We start from the raw sequence: 16,258 nt of genomic DNA, 5'->3' as shown, positions 1-16,258 counted from the left end.
TTCTCATATCTAATTTGATTTCCTGAGTGAATCCACTCTAGAAGAGAGGGCCTCACCAAAAGGACAATCCTTGGTCAGAGGCATCTATTATGGCCAGTTGGTTTGGTTGGCTGATCCACAGGTAGATAGACCGACAAAATCAGCCTCCTAAACTGAAGACTGGATGGAAATGAGTCTGAGGTGACAGTTTCTCTGTGATGCTTAGTTTTATTATTTTAACTAAGAGCCAGAGTTTCTAAACCTACCATGTTTTCAACTAGTTATCAGCACAGGATTTCAGAATTTGTAGGAAACCTAAAAGATTATACATTCCTGCCTCCCCATTTTATCTACATGTGGGTACTCTCATTAGGTCCTGCTCCAGTCTTTATTAGTGTCCTAGATGAATGTACAGTTTGGAGGCTGCATTATTTACAGCCACCAAATGCAGAGTTACAGGACAGTGATGTTCATGGTCTGAAAACCCTATGCTTTGTAGTCTGCTGCCTACCAGAAAGCCCCTTGGCACTAGAGCAATGTTATGGAAAGGTGACCCAGCTTGGCACTCGAGTACTCGCCAGCCAAGTATGTAGAAAGGACCCAGAAGTTATTGCCAGATCTGCAGTGGCTTTTAGGTCTGCTTTTCTGCTTTGCTCTTCTTTCTGGAATCCTTTCAGATGATCGAGTCCCCCTCTCCACATTCTGAAAACCTATACCTTATGACATTTGTCCTTCATGCTTGGAACCACTTCTACCCAGAGGTTTCCCATGTGTGTCTTTATGCCAGGCTCTGATTGTCAAGATATTGTCCATCTCTTTTTTAGACTGATGGTAATATGGCTAAGTCCTCTTCCTGCCTTGGTTCAGTACTTTTTCCGTGACCTTCCTAGAACCTTATCCACCTGGATCCCAGCAGGTGTTGTCTGATGACCTTCCAGCAGCTTATGCTGGTATCTCTCTCTGACACTGCCATGATGCTATGGTCTGTTGTAAATGGAAGTGTGTATATATATTTCTTTTTGTTTGTGTATGCTAATATACACATAACATAAAATTTACTATCTTTATCATAAGTTCAGTAGTATTAAGTACATTTATACTGTTGTGCAACTATCACCACCATCCACCTCTAGAATTCTTTCCATCTTGCAAAATGGAAACTCTGTACCCATTAATAATAGCTCCCCAAGACACTCTCCACTCAGCCCCTGGCAACCACCATCATACTTACTTTTTTTTTTTTTTTTTCCTATTCTCCATTTTTCTCCCACCCTCCAGCCTTGGTAACCATCATTCTGCTCTCCTGTTTTTATGAGGTTGGCTTTTTTTTTTTTTTTAAAGATTCTACATATAAGTGAGATCATTCAGTATTTGATTTTCTGTGTCTAACTTATTTCACTTAGCATAATGCTTTCCAATTTCATCCATGTTGTTGAAATGGCAGGATTTTTCTTTTTTTTTTTAACTTTTTTTTAACATTTTTGTTTTTACATTTATTTACTATTGAGAGACAGAGAAAGACAGAGCATGAGCATGGGAGGGGCAGAGAGAGGAGGAGGCACAGAATCCGAAGCAGGCTTCAGGATCTGAGCTGTCAGCACAGAGCCTGACATGGGGCTCGAACTCATAAACCGCGAGACCATGACCTGAGCCGGAGTAGGACGCTTAGTCGACTGAGCCACCCAGGCACCCCAGGATTTCCTTCTTTCTAAAGACCAAATTATATTTCATTGTGTGTGCATGTATGCATGTAACATTCTCTTTGTACATTCAACTGTTAGTGGACATTTAAGCTGTTTCCGTTCCTTGGTTATTGTGAAGAATATTACCGTGAACATGGAAGTTCACTTTGAGATCTAAAGGATCTCAATCAGTATTTGAAGGAAACATGTATACATTTCTTTACCACAAAATATAAGCTCTCTCTCCCACCCCAGGAGATGCCTGCCTCAGTGCTAGCACACTCTTGGCCTTGGGCAGCGGTTTTTAACTTCCTTTGTGACTCAACCACATGGTCAGTTAGATGGAGGGAGGGAATGACCACCAAGTCACCTGGGACCCTGCTAATCACAGAGTCTTGGAGCTTTGTGACAGGCTTTTATTCAGTTCCATCAAATATTTACCAAGTACCCACTCTGTTCTAGCCCCTGTGGATATAATTAAGAAGTTGTTCTGTGCTCCAAGCTGCTGGTCATCTAGTGGGAACGGAAGTGAAGCAAAAACATGATTACAGTACAGTGGAGAATGAATATACAAAGTGATATGGTAACTCAGATAAGAGAATGATGATGAGAATAAATATACTTTTTTAAGGGTGTACTTTATGCCAGGCACCGCATGGGTCATTTGTTTATATACTTTACACTTGTATTTAATGTCTCACAGAGGGTGCCTGGGTGGCTCAGTCAGCTAGGTGTCTGACCCTGGACTTTGGCTCAGGTCATGATCTCACAGTTGTGGGATCGAGCCCTGTGTTGGGCTCTCCATGTCAGGACGTTGCTTGGAGATTCTTTCCCTCCCTCTTTCTCTGCCCCTCCCCATTTGCACTTTCTCTCTCTCTCTCTCTCTCTAAATAAAGAAATAAACTTAAAAAAATAATAAAGTCTCATAACCATTTGGTTAGGTGGACAAGTATCTCTAGTAGGAGAAACCCCTCCAGAAATTGATACCTGACTGAGTTTTTTCTTTCTTTGTTTTCTTTTTAACTTTCTACTGAAATATAAAATATGGTTAGAAAAGTACATAGCTCCTGAGTGTATACCTCAGTGATTTTTCACAACCTGAGCACATCCATGTAACTAGCCCTCTGATACTCAGATTAAGAAACAGGACTTTTTCAATGGAGTCCTAGAGTCCTCACTCCCCCAACCTTAGCTTTGTCCTCCTTTCGTGCTCCCTTCCAGGTGTTACTTCCCTTCCCCCCAAGAATAATCTCTTCATTTTTAATAGTATAGATTAGCTCTTTTGAGCTTTATGGATTCTTTGCATATGGATTCTTTCTCTTACTGCAGTGTTGTAAGACTCATTTGTATTGTCACATGCAGTTGTCATTCTTGCTGCTATGTAATATTCCATTGTGTGAATGTACCAACATGTATTTATCCATTGTACTGTAAAGGACATTTGGATAGTTTCCAGTTCGGAGCTATTATTAATGGTGTTGTTATGGATTTTCTAGTGCACATCTATGTTGCACCTGTGAAGGCATGTCTGCTGGGCATGTACCTCACAGTGAAATTGCTGAGTTATAAGCAGTCACGTGCTGGAATGCAGAGGGGAGAAAAGATGTGTACAATCAGCTCAACGAGCTGATGGGAGTCTGTTCAGCATGCTACTGGTTATAGGCAGTGGGTATAGCCATCTGTAATAGGTACTACCAAACAGCTTTCTAAAGTAGTTTGTTTTACCCTGTGCTGAGTTGTAAGGAGCAACTGAAAGTTATCCAGAATGTTGATAACAAGAAGAAAACAGCAGGAAAGGGAGTTCCAGAAATGTGCAGTGTATGATTGTCAAAATTGGTTGTTATTGGTTTAGCCATGTGAATGTATTTGAAACCCTGCCATGGGTTCGCCTTGCTTATTCTTGCCTGAAATTTCTAGCCACTAATGGAATGTAACACTTTACCCTTTTTGAACTTCTTCCTTTTCAACGCAGTCCCACTTTAAAGGTCAACTGTAAAATTTCCACGTCCTATTAAATACTGTTCCTAGAACCGGATATAATACTTCAAAATGCTCCTTCTCTTCAAAGACATACACTTACTTGTTTTCATGGGAAGATCTAGGGATCATGAAATTTTTTGTTTGAAAATCCAGATTTTGGGGGAGGCCTTAATTGTCTTTGCTTCCACTTTGTAAATCTGGCGACAATTGATAAATTGTTTTGGAGTAGAAGATTACTAGATTAAAAACAGTATTTTACTAAAAATAGATCTCTTGGCTGATTACCAGTGTCTCAAGAGACAATGTGAGTGAGCGTCTGTTTCTATTTACCACAATGCTAGTGTATCAACCAGAACATAATGCTGACTGGTCTAACCCTTTTTGTTTATGATATTATGCTTAGAATTAATTTTTACTTCTTGTTAGGATATACATTTAGGCATTTCAAAACCACATAGTGAGTGTGTCTGATGAGTTAGTGATTTCTAAGTCAGTCATTTTCCCTAAAAGGTAGCAATGGAGTGCCATTTTGCTCAGCCGAATGGATGTAACTCCTTTTTGAGTTAAGGGTTCGTTTATTAGACATTTCTTTTTTTTTCTTTTCTTTTTTTTTTTTTTTTTGTTTATTTATTTATTTTGGGAGAGACAGAGACAGTATGAGTGGGAGAGGGGCAGAGAAAGAGGGAGAGTCCCACGCCCCATTAGACATTCCTGAATATATATAGGCTTTATATGCAACTTTCTTGAAAAGTATTACCTAAGATAATTTTGTAGACTTTGTTTCAAACGTGTAGAAATATATGTGGAGTTTTGAGAAAATGAAAATATTACATGCCTTATTTCCTGTTAATTCATATAATGCATTCTATTTATAAACCATGCTATAGAATTATTTTACTGAATGAATAAGATTGAAAGTATCTACATAGATAGGGGCGCCTGGGTGGCTCAGTCAGTTAAGCATCCAAATCTTGATTTTGGCTCAGGTTAGGGGATCTCAGTGTTGGTGAGATTGAGCCCCGTGTCGGGCTTGTGGTTGACAGCACAGGACCTGCTAGGGATCATCTCTCCTCTCTCTCTGCCCCTCCTCTGCTTGCATGCGTGCAGACTCTCTCTCTCTCTCTCTCAAAATAAACGAAAAAAAAACATTAAGAAAAAGAAAGTGTCTATAGATAAAATCTAACAGTATAATAAAAATACAATGTAATACAGTAGAAATTGATCCTGAAATGTAAGAATATTGAAATATTAGAGAACTTATATATATACTCCACTGCATGTGGAGGAAAACCACATGGCTATACTAATAAAGAGACAAAAGACATGATAAAATTCAACATCTATTCCTAGTAATTTTTAAAATATCTTAGGAATTAAGAATGGAAGTGTACTATCTCAAGCCGACACCAATATCATCATACGTGATAGTAACACTTTGCGGGCATTCCTATTAAATTGAGAAAAAGCCAAGATTTTTTCATTGTTACTTGTATTAGTGAACAGTGTTCAATAGAATGAGAATGAGCACTATAAATATTAGAAAAAAAGAAGCCATTTTATAATTTACATATGACATGGTTGCTTACTTTAAAAACATGGGATCAACTAAAAAAAAATCCTAATGAAGGGTTCAATAAGTAGAATATTTCCAAAATAAGTAATAATCCTAATGCAGCGTTCAATAAGTAGAGTATTTCCAAAATAAATTTGTGAAGGGAGACATTTCCTTAGGTTTGATAATGAAAAGTTTGTAAAGATGACATTCAAGACAGCAACCCAAAATACAAAATACTTACATATTTTTAAAACCTGGTGAAGTATATATAATTCATATTTTCTGAAAAATCTGAAATGTTCTCAAGGGAATCAAAAAATAGTTTTAAATAAATACATATACTGTATTTCTAAATAGAATAATAACAGTTTGAAGATACTCATTATTCCCAAATTAAATTAATGCAAATGCAAAATTGGAAAGTTATTTTTAAATTTGGAAAATAACTCAAGTCAATCTGATGTGTTTTTTTTTGAAAAAACTAGTTGAGAAACACAAAGAGGGAATTTTGCCAATCAAATTTGAAAAAGAGTATAAAACAATTAATATAGCATTTTATTGACATGGAAATGGCACATCAGTAAAACAGAACAGAAGGTTCATAAACACCACCTAACTACTATTTTTAAAAAAAGTGAACATATGAAAAAGGTACTAAATTCGTTGGGAACAGTAGATTTTTCTAAAAGAGGCAGAATCTAGAAAAGGAAAGTAAAAATAAACTTGACAACATTATTAAAAAAATACTTCCACAAAAGATAATTCACACATTAAAAGACCAAATGTAAGGACAAAACAAAACAAAGCAAACTAGGAATAATTTTTGCAAACTAGGTGACATTAAAATTTTTTTTAACGTTTATTCACTTTTTGAGAGACTGAGACAGAGTGCGAGTAGGACAAGGGCAGAGAGAGGAGGAGACACAGAGTCTGAAGCAGGCTCCAGGCTCTGAGCTGTCAGCACAGAGCCCAATGTGGGGCTTGAACTCACAAACTGTGAGATCATGACCTGAGCCGAAGTCAGATGTTTAACCGACTGAGCCACCCAGGTGCCCCAACAAACAAAGCAGGTGACATTTAGAAGCTTTAAATCCTTATTCCATAACTAGAACATAAGAAAAACAGAAAAATGACCAAAGAATATGAAGGTACCATTAACTAAAACAAGTGAGCAAGCAAATAAACAAAACAAAGAAGGGAAAAAAAGAAATACAAGCACAAAAAACATATAAGAAAATTATTAACTTCACTACTAACCAAAGAAATGTAAATTAAAAAAAAATTATTTTCACCCAGAAAGTTTCCTTTTTTCCAAAACTAAGAGATCCGGTGGTTGACAATGGTGGGGGTGAACACCACTCAACCTGTTTTGAAGAGAATTTAATTGTTTAGGTTTTTCTGGGTGGCTTTAGGCATATTTATCAAAAGCATAAAAGTTCTCAAGTCCTCTGATCCTACAGCTTCACTTTTAATGCATTATTCTAAAAAATTATCATACAAATGGGCAGAAATTATGAAGAAGTTCATCGTGATACTGATCAGCTGTCTGACAAATTGGACATTAAACTATTCAACAGTAGGAAATCAGTTAAATAATTATGCTGTATGTTTATAATGGAATCCCATGCAGGCATTAAAAATGATGTTGCCAAATGAAATCATACATAAAAATGTTCATGTTCCGCTGTCAAGAAAAATATGCAGATGATGAAGGAAAATGAACAAAAATATTTGAAAAAGGGAAAGTGCCTAGAAGTATATGGATAAGCACCAAAATAACAGTGGTTTTCTCTGGCTGGTGGAATTATGAATGATTTCATTTTGCTTATTTGTACTTGCCTCACAGTTAGGATTTTTCTACAGTGACCATACATAACTTTCAAAATTCATTACAATAAAATCATATTATATTTTATTTTATTAGAGATTTGTTTTGGTTTTTAAAAACAGGAATCAGAAATTGAATGATCAGAATAATTTGTTAATTCAGAATTTGAAAGTGGAGTCTCTATTAACTGGTTTCTCTGTTACACTTAATTGGATAATGTAGATTTTTCATTAACTCCAAGGCAGACACAAACAGCATCCACAGCATAATCTAAGCACCAACTATGGAATTAATTAACTAACTAATTATGTAAATTGGATCCAGATTCAACATTCATACCTATGCAAAGAACGTCTTTTTCTTTACAAAACCAGTGAAGTACCAACTTTTAAAATTGATCCTTTTAACTTGTAAAACACCGTGTAATCTATCGAGGAAAGATTTAGAATATACAAGTTAAGGATGACCTTTGAAAGATAGACAGCTTTGAGTGCAGTACTGACCTCGGAAGCTGGCAGGTTGCCCAGGTGAAAATGTCTAGCAGGCCTTTGGGAATATGGAATTGACCCTTGAATCAGACGTATTGGTGGTGATGATACTGATGTGGGAGTCAGTTGCCAGAAGTGACAGTTGAAACAACTGAAAGCATGCATTCCCGGTGAGTTCAGAACCCCCTTGTTTGCACAGCCTCAATCCAGGGAACGTGCTTCTTGTTCTATTCCTGGAGTTATGCAACTCACATAAATCACTCACATAAACTACATGAATAACAACATCCCTTCCATCCCTTCATCATGCAAGGTGGCACAAACCTAGATGAGATCTCTCAGCAGGGTAGAGGTAGAAAGAGTCACACTTACATGTGCCTGTGAGAAGGAATACAGGGGCTGTACAAGACTCAGGTTTACATGTAAACAGGAAAAGGAGGAAGTGAAAGTCAATGAACTGGTAAAAAGAGGAAGAATGATAGGGGGCAAAATTTCAGGGAATATATAACCCATGGTGTCGAATGTTCTAGACAGACCTAAGGCAGTGAGAACTGAGACAGGCTACTGGACCTAAAAGTTAAAGAAACCTGTATCTTGGAGATGGTGGAGTTAACTGAGTAAAGGAGAAGAAGAAATCAAGGCATCTGGAAGCATAAGCCGGTGCCTGGGGAGGAATGGAAGATTCTGGGTTCAGAGTGTGGTATCATTGGTGGAAGGACTTTTATTTCTGTTTGGGGAAACTTGAGTGTGTGTTGCTGTGTAGAGCAAAAGGAATCAGGGAAAAGGAGGGGAATTGGAAAAGCAAGTGGAAGAGGGGATGGTTAATTAAACAGAGAGTCCTGAGGAAGGCAGGACAGGGTGGGATCGATATGCCACGACCAGGATTGGCCCTATAAAAGGGAAGGAATGCCAATTTCTCAGGATGAGACTGAGGTGGACAAGGAACTAACTCCTTCCAGAAGAGAAATGAATAATATTTTCAAATTCAACTTAAAATCTTGTTGGAATGTGAAATAAAGGGACAGACCCCAAGTCATTAAAAGCCCTCTCATGAGCTTTCATAGTCATTAATTATCCTGTGTAGATACAGAAATTATTTGAAGTCATCTTATTCGAGTAGCAGTACTAATAATATGCTTTAAGTAAAGTCATCATCAGATGTAAGGAATAGGGTACCATCTTAACAGTTTTGGTCAATAGGCTAGTGATTGCTTTGGATAAATTGGAGATAGTGCCAAATGCAGTCGGCAAAAGTATAAGGTTTTGCCTCCACTAACTTGTATTTAGTTTTACCAAATAGTGCTTCCTTGTTTTCTATAACTGCGTTTCCTCTTCTTAATACTTGGGGGAAAAATATAAAGGTGTCCAGGCATACCTGGAGTTAGCTCTTGGGAAAAGAATATTGAATGGGATACTGGTGGGGTTGCTGGTTAACCATTTAGAAAGATATGATGCCTTATAGCAGATCCTTTTTATTAAACACATAGCATTTTATTCTATGCCTTAGAATTTTGTGATAGAATTGGTGACAACACTATGCTTTGAGCTCTTTCAGTTCAAAAGAGCCCCAGAACTGTAGCCACTGATCCTCTGTAAAACGGGTTCATTATTGATTCTTACTTGGAGACTGTGTTAAATATCTTGTCGACAGCTCTAAATATTTGGCTACAAATCTATAAAGCCATTTCCCATTTATGTTACTTCCTTTTGAGATGATAGGTAATTCCCAACGATTTGCTTATAAAACAGGTATGGCTTTACAAAATCATAGACTAAGGGATATTTGGTAGACTAAAGGATACTAGTTACATTTACATATGTTAATATATATCATATAAGTTAAGATTTCTAAATAATAAATTATCCATAATTTTCCAATATAAATAGAACTAGGAAAGGACTAAGATTATGACTCTGATTTTTAAAACATTAATTGCAATTGCAGATGTAATCTGTGAATACCTCCTTAGTTCTTTGTGAAAAACTGAAAACCGTACAAATGAAATCAGTGTCCCCTTTGACACTTTTTGTTCTCCCAAATGAGTACACAGGTTAACTGTTTTATCAGTTTTCTGTGCAATCTTCCAAATTTTTCGTGAACATTGACATACAAATATATGTATCTGCAGAAAATATGCAATGTTGTTTAGTGTATTTTCTATAAATAGCACTGCATTTTATGTAATTTGCTTTTTATCTTTAATGATACATGTTAGAGACCTTTGCATACTACTAGACATTAATTTACTCCATACATTGTATCTAGCTAATGCAGAATATTTCATCCTACGGATGTCCCATCGTTTGTTTCATGTCATTCCCTTTGGATGGACATTTGGTTTGTTTCAAAAATTTTCCTGTTGCTTCTAAATGCATATACTTCCTTGTGCTGGTTTTCTTCAAGATACACAGAGAAGGGAAATGCTGGATCAGAATGTGTATGCATTTTACATTTTAATAAGCATTGCCAAAGTACCCTCCAAAGTGATTGTATTAAGGTACTACTTTTCTTTCCCACCAGCAACCTTTCAATTTAAGGAAAGAGGAAAATGGGACACAGAGATTATATAGCTTGCCAAATACCATAATAATCTAAGGAATGGAAATCAGGTATTCTGATATATTTCTAATGCCTACACCAAATTTTCTCCAAATTTATAGAAGAAGAGAAAAAATATATGAGACTAACCACCTTGAAACTTTGCCTTGTATTTTTTCTATCCTTCAGCAACTTTGCAAAACCAGTTCTGAGGGTCGTTTAAATCCACGAGTTGAAGAATAACAGAAGTATACTTGTCAATTTAGGGGTTATGGGAAATGATTATAAACACAGATTCTTTACTTGTCTGTTTTAAGTTATTTTTCCAGGTTGTGTGATCTTGTACTCTTACATCTGCTAAAATTTTCATGGTTCAAGTGTTTCCTAATGTAATTGAAATTCTCCTGGCTTAGAAATTTCATTTTCATCAACTTATCAACAGAATCATCTTTATTTCTTTCCTTGATGTGTTTCCAAATGTAAAAAAATATGCAGATAAATTGATGAAAAAAATACAAGTAATATACTTGAAAAATTGAGTCTTTATTTTCTAGAAAAAATAATTTTAATTGAGTTTGGGTTCACTCTCCAAGGGTCCTTCCATATCCTGAGGTCAGGTTGGGTCATAAACATGTGGTGATCCAGGCTGAGCATTCACTTAACTTCATTTGGGTTCTGTTTGCCCCTTGAACTGGAAGAACACATCTCTTGAACTCTCCCATATTTGCGGATGATTGGGCCTACATCATTGTAGTTCTGGATAACTGATTATACCTTTGTAGCCAGCTAGTATCAGCTTGATATTGAAGAAAATTTCTGTAAGAATAAAAACATGCAGTAATGAATGAATACAAGAAATGAATGAAAATTCTGTAAAAAATAAAAAAAAAATACAAGAATTCAATGAAATATTCAGTGGGCACTGAGTAGAGGGTGGAAACTGGGCTAGGCATTTTCATGTATGCTATCTAGTATAGCATCACAAGAAACTTATACACTAAATTATATTTTACTCAATTTCCCTATCAGGAAATGGAGGCTGAGAGAGGGGAGGGTTGCATAGCAAGTAAATAGTGAAGTTTCCAAGCCTCTTTCTTTCCACCACCCTGCCTCCCACCTTTGCATAAATCAATGAAAGCTGGAGCAAGAGAGCCTCTTGGAAGAAGCAGAGCCTGAGTTAACTCCAAAAATGTGGCCAAGAGTAAGACGAAGAAGGAAGGAGATAGTGTTTAAGGAAGGGAAGAGAATCTGTACAAGAGAGGCATGGTGCTCAAATACAGCTTATTCAGATTTATCTACAAGGAACAGAGCCCTGTCCAGCTAGCTTTAGAAGGTGTAATATTGGAGGATAAAGGACTTTGGCAAGAAAGTCACTGGGGCCTCATGAAAAACAGCAGCCAGAAATTAGGAGTCAGGAGCTCAGATGACTCTCCATGTGTCTCTAGAGAACTTAGTGTCTCTTTCCTAGTTCTTTTGATTTTACTGCTGCATACATTTTGGTTTGTCTGCAGAATCGTTTGTTTTCTTTGCCCAGTGTGTGGCCACCTCACTATGGCAGAGATGCACTAGTATCACTGAACCTCAATGCAAGATTCAAAGGGCCAGATGTCCATCCCTGGTCCAATCAGATGTGATGAGGGGAATGACTTTGAGTGCTCATTCACCTTTGCCTGGGAGCAGGGGTTTTGATTGTGTGGCATAGGCAGCTTCTCTAAGAAGGAAATGATTGGCATTTGAATCACAAGGAGCAAGTAGGCAGTCCATATGGTCAGACTAACTATGGAGTATATTGAGGGCCCTGTGGAAACACATCTACTTGATTCTCTTATTGAGAGCGGAAGGGTTGCAAGATGAAGGTGTTCATGTGAGGCAAGTTGAAAGGGTGGTGAGACTGAGGCACGGAGGTGAGCTAAGGCATAGTAGCATAGGGCAAAATGACTAGACTTTGAGATTCTGACGAGAAATGGTGATTTGAGAGGAGACAGGAGATACTTGGAAAGAAGGACAAGCAGCATTCATTAACTGGTTATAAAGAAAGGGGAGCTTGTAGCCTCAGGGATAAGGATGAAATTGTGTGCCTTTGGGAGATAAAGAATGGAGAGGGAGAAGGAATCTGATTGTGAGGAGAGAGGATGTATCTGTTAGGGGAAATGTCTCAGATTCCACCATGGTAAGTCAATACCAGCCATAAGGCTACAGGTGAGGTGTGCAAAGTGTGTTAAATAAGACATGAAGACGTGTTAGCTTGAAGTTAGAGAAATGAGATGGGGGATGGGCTTTGGAGGAAAATGGGGGAGTCAATGGCTGATCATCTTCCATCCAAATTTACATCATTGTGGCACATGCCATCTCTGAGTTTGTGATGGGATTTTAATGAACTTCCAGATGGGTAAGTCAAGTCATGAAATGGTGGTTCAAGACTGAAACACCTGAAAAAAATCCTGACTTAATAATGTGATAGAAGATCCTAGAAGCTAGTCCAGTGTTTACTGTGGATAAAACTAACCTACTCTAGAGCCCATGCTTGGCTCATGGCCAGCGATTCCCAAAGTGTGCCTTAGACCACAAAGGCAAACAAGAAAAGGTTAAATTTTCAATCACGGGGTAAATATTTCTTCCTCTTGTTCTAATGGGATCTAGCCATTCCCAAATGCAGACAACACTGGTCTGAAAGAATGGTTGTGTTTTGGCCAAGCCACGAACTCCGTTTTGAGACTCTGCCAGTTCCTGGTGGAAGCCAGGAAATATATTTTTAGACCTCTATAACTCGGGCTAAGGGAACTATGTACTGCCTAATGGTTGTCATCCAGGGGATATAAATAGAACCTTTAAGGAGACAAGCCATATGCTTTGTAGTGGTTACTTAATTTAACTTCAGATCTGATTTACAATCACTTTAATTCCTAAAAACCGCTCTATTTTATTCATTAACAATATGCATTGCCCGTAAGAATGCTTTGTAACTTGGCTGTGGAATCAAAAACCAAGAAAATTTTCCTCCTTGTAACCTGTAATAAGGTCAACTACTAAAAGCTTATAATAATTGTTTTTAGCTGTTCTCTTAGAATTGAAAGCAAATGTTATCTCATACCCAAAATGTAGTGTATTGTTAATAATGTATTTGTATACTATAATTTCAGTTTCCTCATTATTTTTATATATCACCTCAAAATTAAATGTGGCAAATGCTATAGTTTTCTAATCTTTGAAGAATTAAAAGACCTGGTTTTGACTAATTAGGACCAGATTCATGCTGCTTTGTATCAGAGAATTTTTATGGTAAAAATTAATGTAGCAAACATAATGGTAAATACTTTAAACTGTGCTGCACGCTCATCAGAATGAGGAAAATTGTGAAGACTGACAATTTAAAGCTTTGGCAAAGATGTACATAACTGGAGCTCTCATGTATTGCTGGTGGGAGTGCAAATTGGTTGCTACCACTTTGGAAAACTGTTTATTAGTATTTATTAAAGCAATGCACATGTCTACTGTATGAGCCTAAAAGAAATGAGAATATATGTTCTTCAGAAGATATTCAGAAGAATGTTCAGGACATTTTATTTGTAATCGCCCCAAACTGCAGAAAATCCAATGGTCTATCAACAAGAGGACAGATTGTAAACGCGTTGTAAGAATGAACTATTTATACATGCTATAATATGGGTGAAATCTTATAAATGTCATGTTGAAGGAAAGAAGCCATACAGAAAAGATAGATGTGATTCCTCTTGTATGAAGTTCAAGAAAAGGCAAAACTAATCGATGGTGATAGAGGTCAGAGTAGTAAGCCACTTTCCTCCTGGGGAGGGTAATGCTGGAAAGCGGCACCTGAGAATTTTGGGGTCCTATAGAAATGTTCTAGATTTTAGTCTAAGTTGGGCTTCCATGGATGTAAACATTCATTCATTCACTCAACTGTGAACTTGAGGTTAGTGTACTTAACCATGTGTTTGTTATACTTCAGTAAATGTATGAATATGCATTTCATGACACAAAATGATTCACAACAAATTACTGTCTTCTTTCTGATTCCTCAGGGAAGGGAGAGGTTAACTGTAGTGCAGAAAGTTGATCCTGGGCCAAACTGGGGGAGGAGATGAGGCAATTCAAGTATTGAGAGAAATACAAAGGGACTTTAACTTGTATTTATTGCAAAGAGGTAAATTTGTTTTACTGTGAAGGTAGTAAAATCACGTGGTTTAGCAGAGGTCTGTTTTTTTTTTTTTTTTTTTTTTTTGGCTTGTAAAACAAGTAATAATATTTTTATCTTTTATACCACATTAAATCAGTTGAGTTGAAAAAAAATTCTATTTTAAGTATTTTTTAATCCTTAAAAATTTTTATATCTATATAACCATTCCTGTAAATAGGTCATAGGAATGCTTCTGTTTTTTTAAAATCTTTAATGTTTATTTATTTTGAGAGAGAGAGAGAGAGAACAAGCAGGAGAGGGGAAGACAGAACGGAAGACACAGAATCTGAAGCAGGCTCCAGGCTCCCATCTGTGAGCACAGAGCCCGATGCAGGTCTTGAACCCACAAACCGTGAGATCATGACCTGAGTCTAAGTTGGACTTTCAACCAACTGAGCCACCCAGGCACCCCTGGGTTTTTTTAGGGCAGATTTTTGGGGGTGATGTTTTTTTCTGTTTCTTCTACCCATTTTGCTTCCCGTATTATTGACAACCTATTGTGTGCCCTACATAATTTTCTTTAAGCTCACATAATAAAGCATAATTATTATATATACATGGAGAGATATGTGTATGGATACACACACACACACACACACACACACACACACATCCATAGAAAAGTGCAAGTTTCTTTGTGCTACAAAAATGGTATATCATAGGGGCACCTGGGTGGCTCAGTTGGTTAAGCATCCGACTTGGACTCAGGTCATGATCTCACTGCTTGTGAGTTCAAGCCCTGCATTGGGCTCTGTGCTGACAGCTCAGAGCCTGGAGCCTGCTTCAGATTCTGTGTCTCCCTTTCTGTGTTCCTTCCCCACTCACTCTGTCTGCCTGTCTCTCTCTCAAAAATAAATAAACACTAAAAAAATGGTATATCATACATACTTCTCTGCATTTTATTTTTATCCTCCCAACAAAATTCCATGGAAATCCCTGTAAGTCAATTTTTATGTCATGGGGGCCTAAGAGTGGTTTGGATATACCAATTGGATATACGTGATTTAATAATTTTGGATATACTGTGATTTCTTCAGTTACCCTTTGTGTGTGAGTTTTGACTGGGCATGGTCTTTTAGTGACCTTCAGGGAGAGTTTTAGACTAGGAAACAGCAACCAGAGTTATGCCACTTAAATTATCTGAGCCCATGTTTTTTCATCCATCAAAGCAGGATAAATATATGTCTTTCTCTGCATTACAGGCAAGTGCTAAGAATCAAAAAGAAGGTGTTCAGAACATTTTATTTGCAATCACCCCAAACTGCAGAAAATCCAATTGTCTATCAACAAGAGGACAGATTGTAAACACGTTGTAAGAATGGACTATTTATACATACTACAATATGGATGAAATCTCAGAAATATCATGGTGAAGGAAAGAAGCCATACACAAAAGATAGATGTGATTCCTCTCCTTTGAAGATCAAGAAAAGGCAAAACTAATCGATGGTGATAGAGGTTAGAGTAGCAAGCCTGATGGGGAGAGCTTTGCCATTGTTAACTGTCACAGTTTTACTGCATGGGAGGCATTGTTCCAAGAACTTTTGGCATATTCATTTAATCTGCACCAAATGAGGTACTATGTATTATTTTCCCCCCATTTTTTAGTTGAGAAAAACTGAGATAGCTTACACAAGGTCAGCAGGAGATCCCAGATTCAAATCCTGCATATCTCACTTGACAGCCTGTGATTTTATCTTTCATGCACCATTGCCTCTCAAATATGTTCCCTGGTCATTTTATTTTATACATGATTAGCATGGATAATATAACATATAATAAGAAAATTATGTAATTTCATTGTAAATCATGAACAATATTAAAATTTAAAAACAAAAGAAAGGATTATATCAGATAGCTATTTCTGTGTAAGAAACCATCCCAAGTCATGGTTTAAGACAATAGCCATGTATTTAGGTCATGATTCTGTGAGTCAGCAATCTGGGCTGGGCTCAGCTAGGTAGTTCTTCTGGTTTTATCTGGGCTCACTCAGGCATCTGTGGTTAGCTGCC

At 37.2% G+C, this 16,258-nt stretch overlaps 1 protein-coding gene and 1 long non-coding RNA gene across 4 annotated transcripts in view; one reads left to right on the top strand and one right to left on the bottom strand.

Moving 5' to 3' along the window:
- PLCB1 (phospholipase C beta 1) overlaps positions 1-16,258 on the top strand; it is a 706,541-nt gene that overhangs the window by 91,340 nt on the left and 598,943 nt on the right. The gene's annotated exons all lie outside the window — the stretch shown is intronic.
- The window catches only part of LOC131485431 (uncharacterized), a 91,420-nt gene continuing 85,730 nt past the window's right edge, over positions 10,569-16,258 (bottom strand). Inside the window, exon 3 of the long non-coding RNA XR_009248841.1 lies at positions 10,569-10,867. This is a non-coding gene — a long non-coding RNA (uncharacterized LOC131485431). The remainder of the gene's footprint in view (positions 10,868-16,258) is intronic.

This window comes from Neofelis nebulosa, chromosome 9 (assembly GCF_028018385.1).
Source record: "Neofelis nebulosa isolate mNeoNeb1 chromosome 9, mNeoNeb1.pri, whole genome shotgun sequence".
NCBI classification, from domain to species: domain Eukaryota; kingdom Metazoa; phylum Chordata; class Mammalia; order Carnivora; family Felidae; genus Neofelis; species Neofelis nebulosa.
The sequence above is the reverse complement of the archived record's forward strand: the minus strand, read 5'-3'. Positions and strand labels throughout refer to the sequence as shown.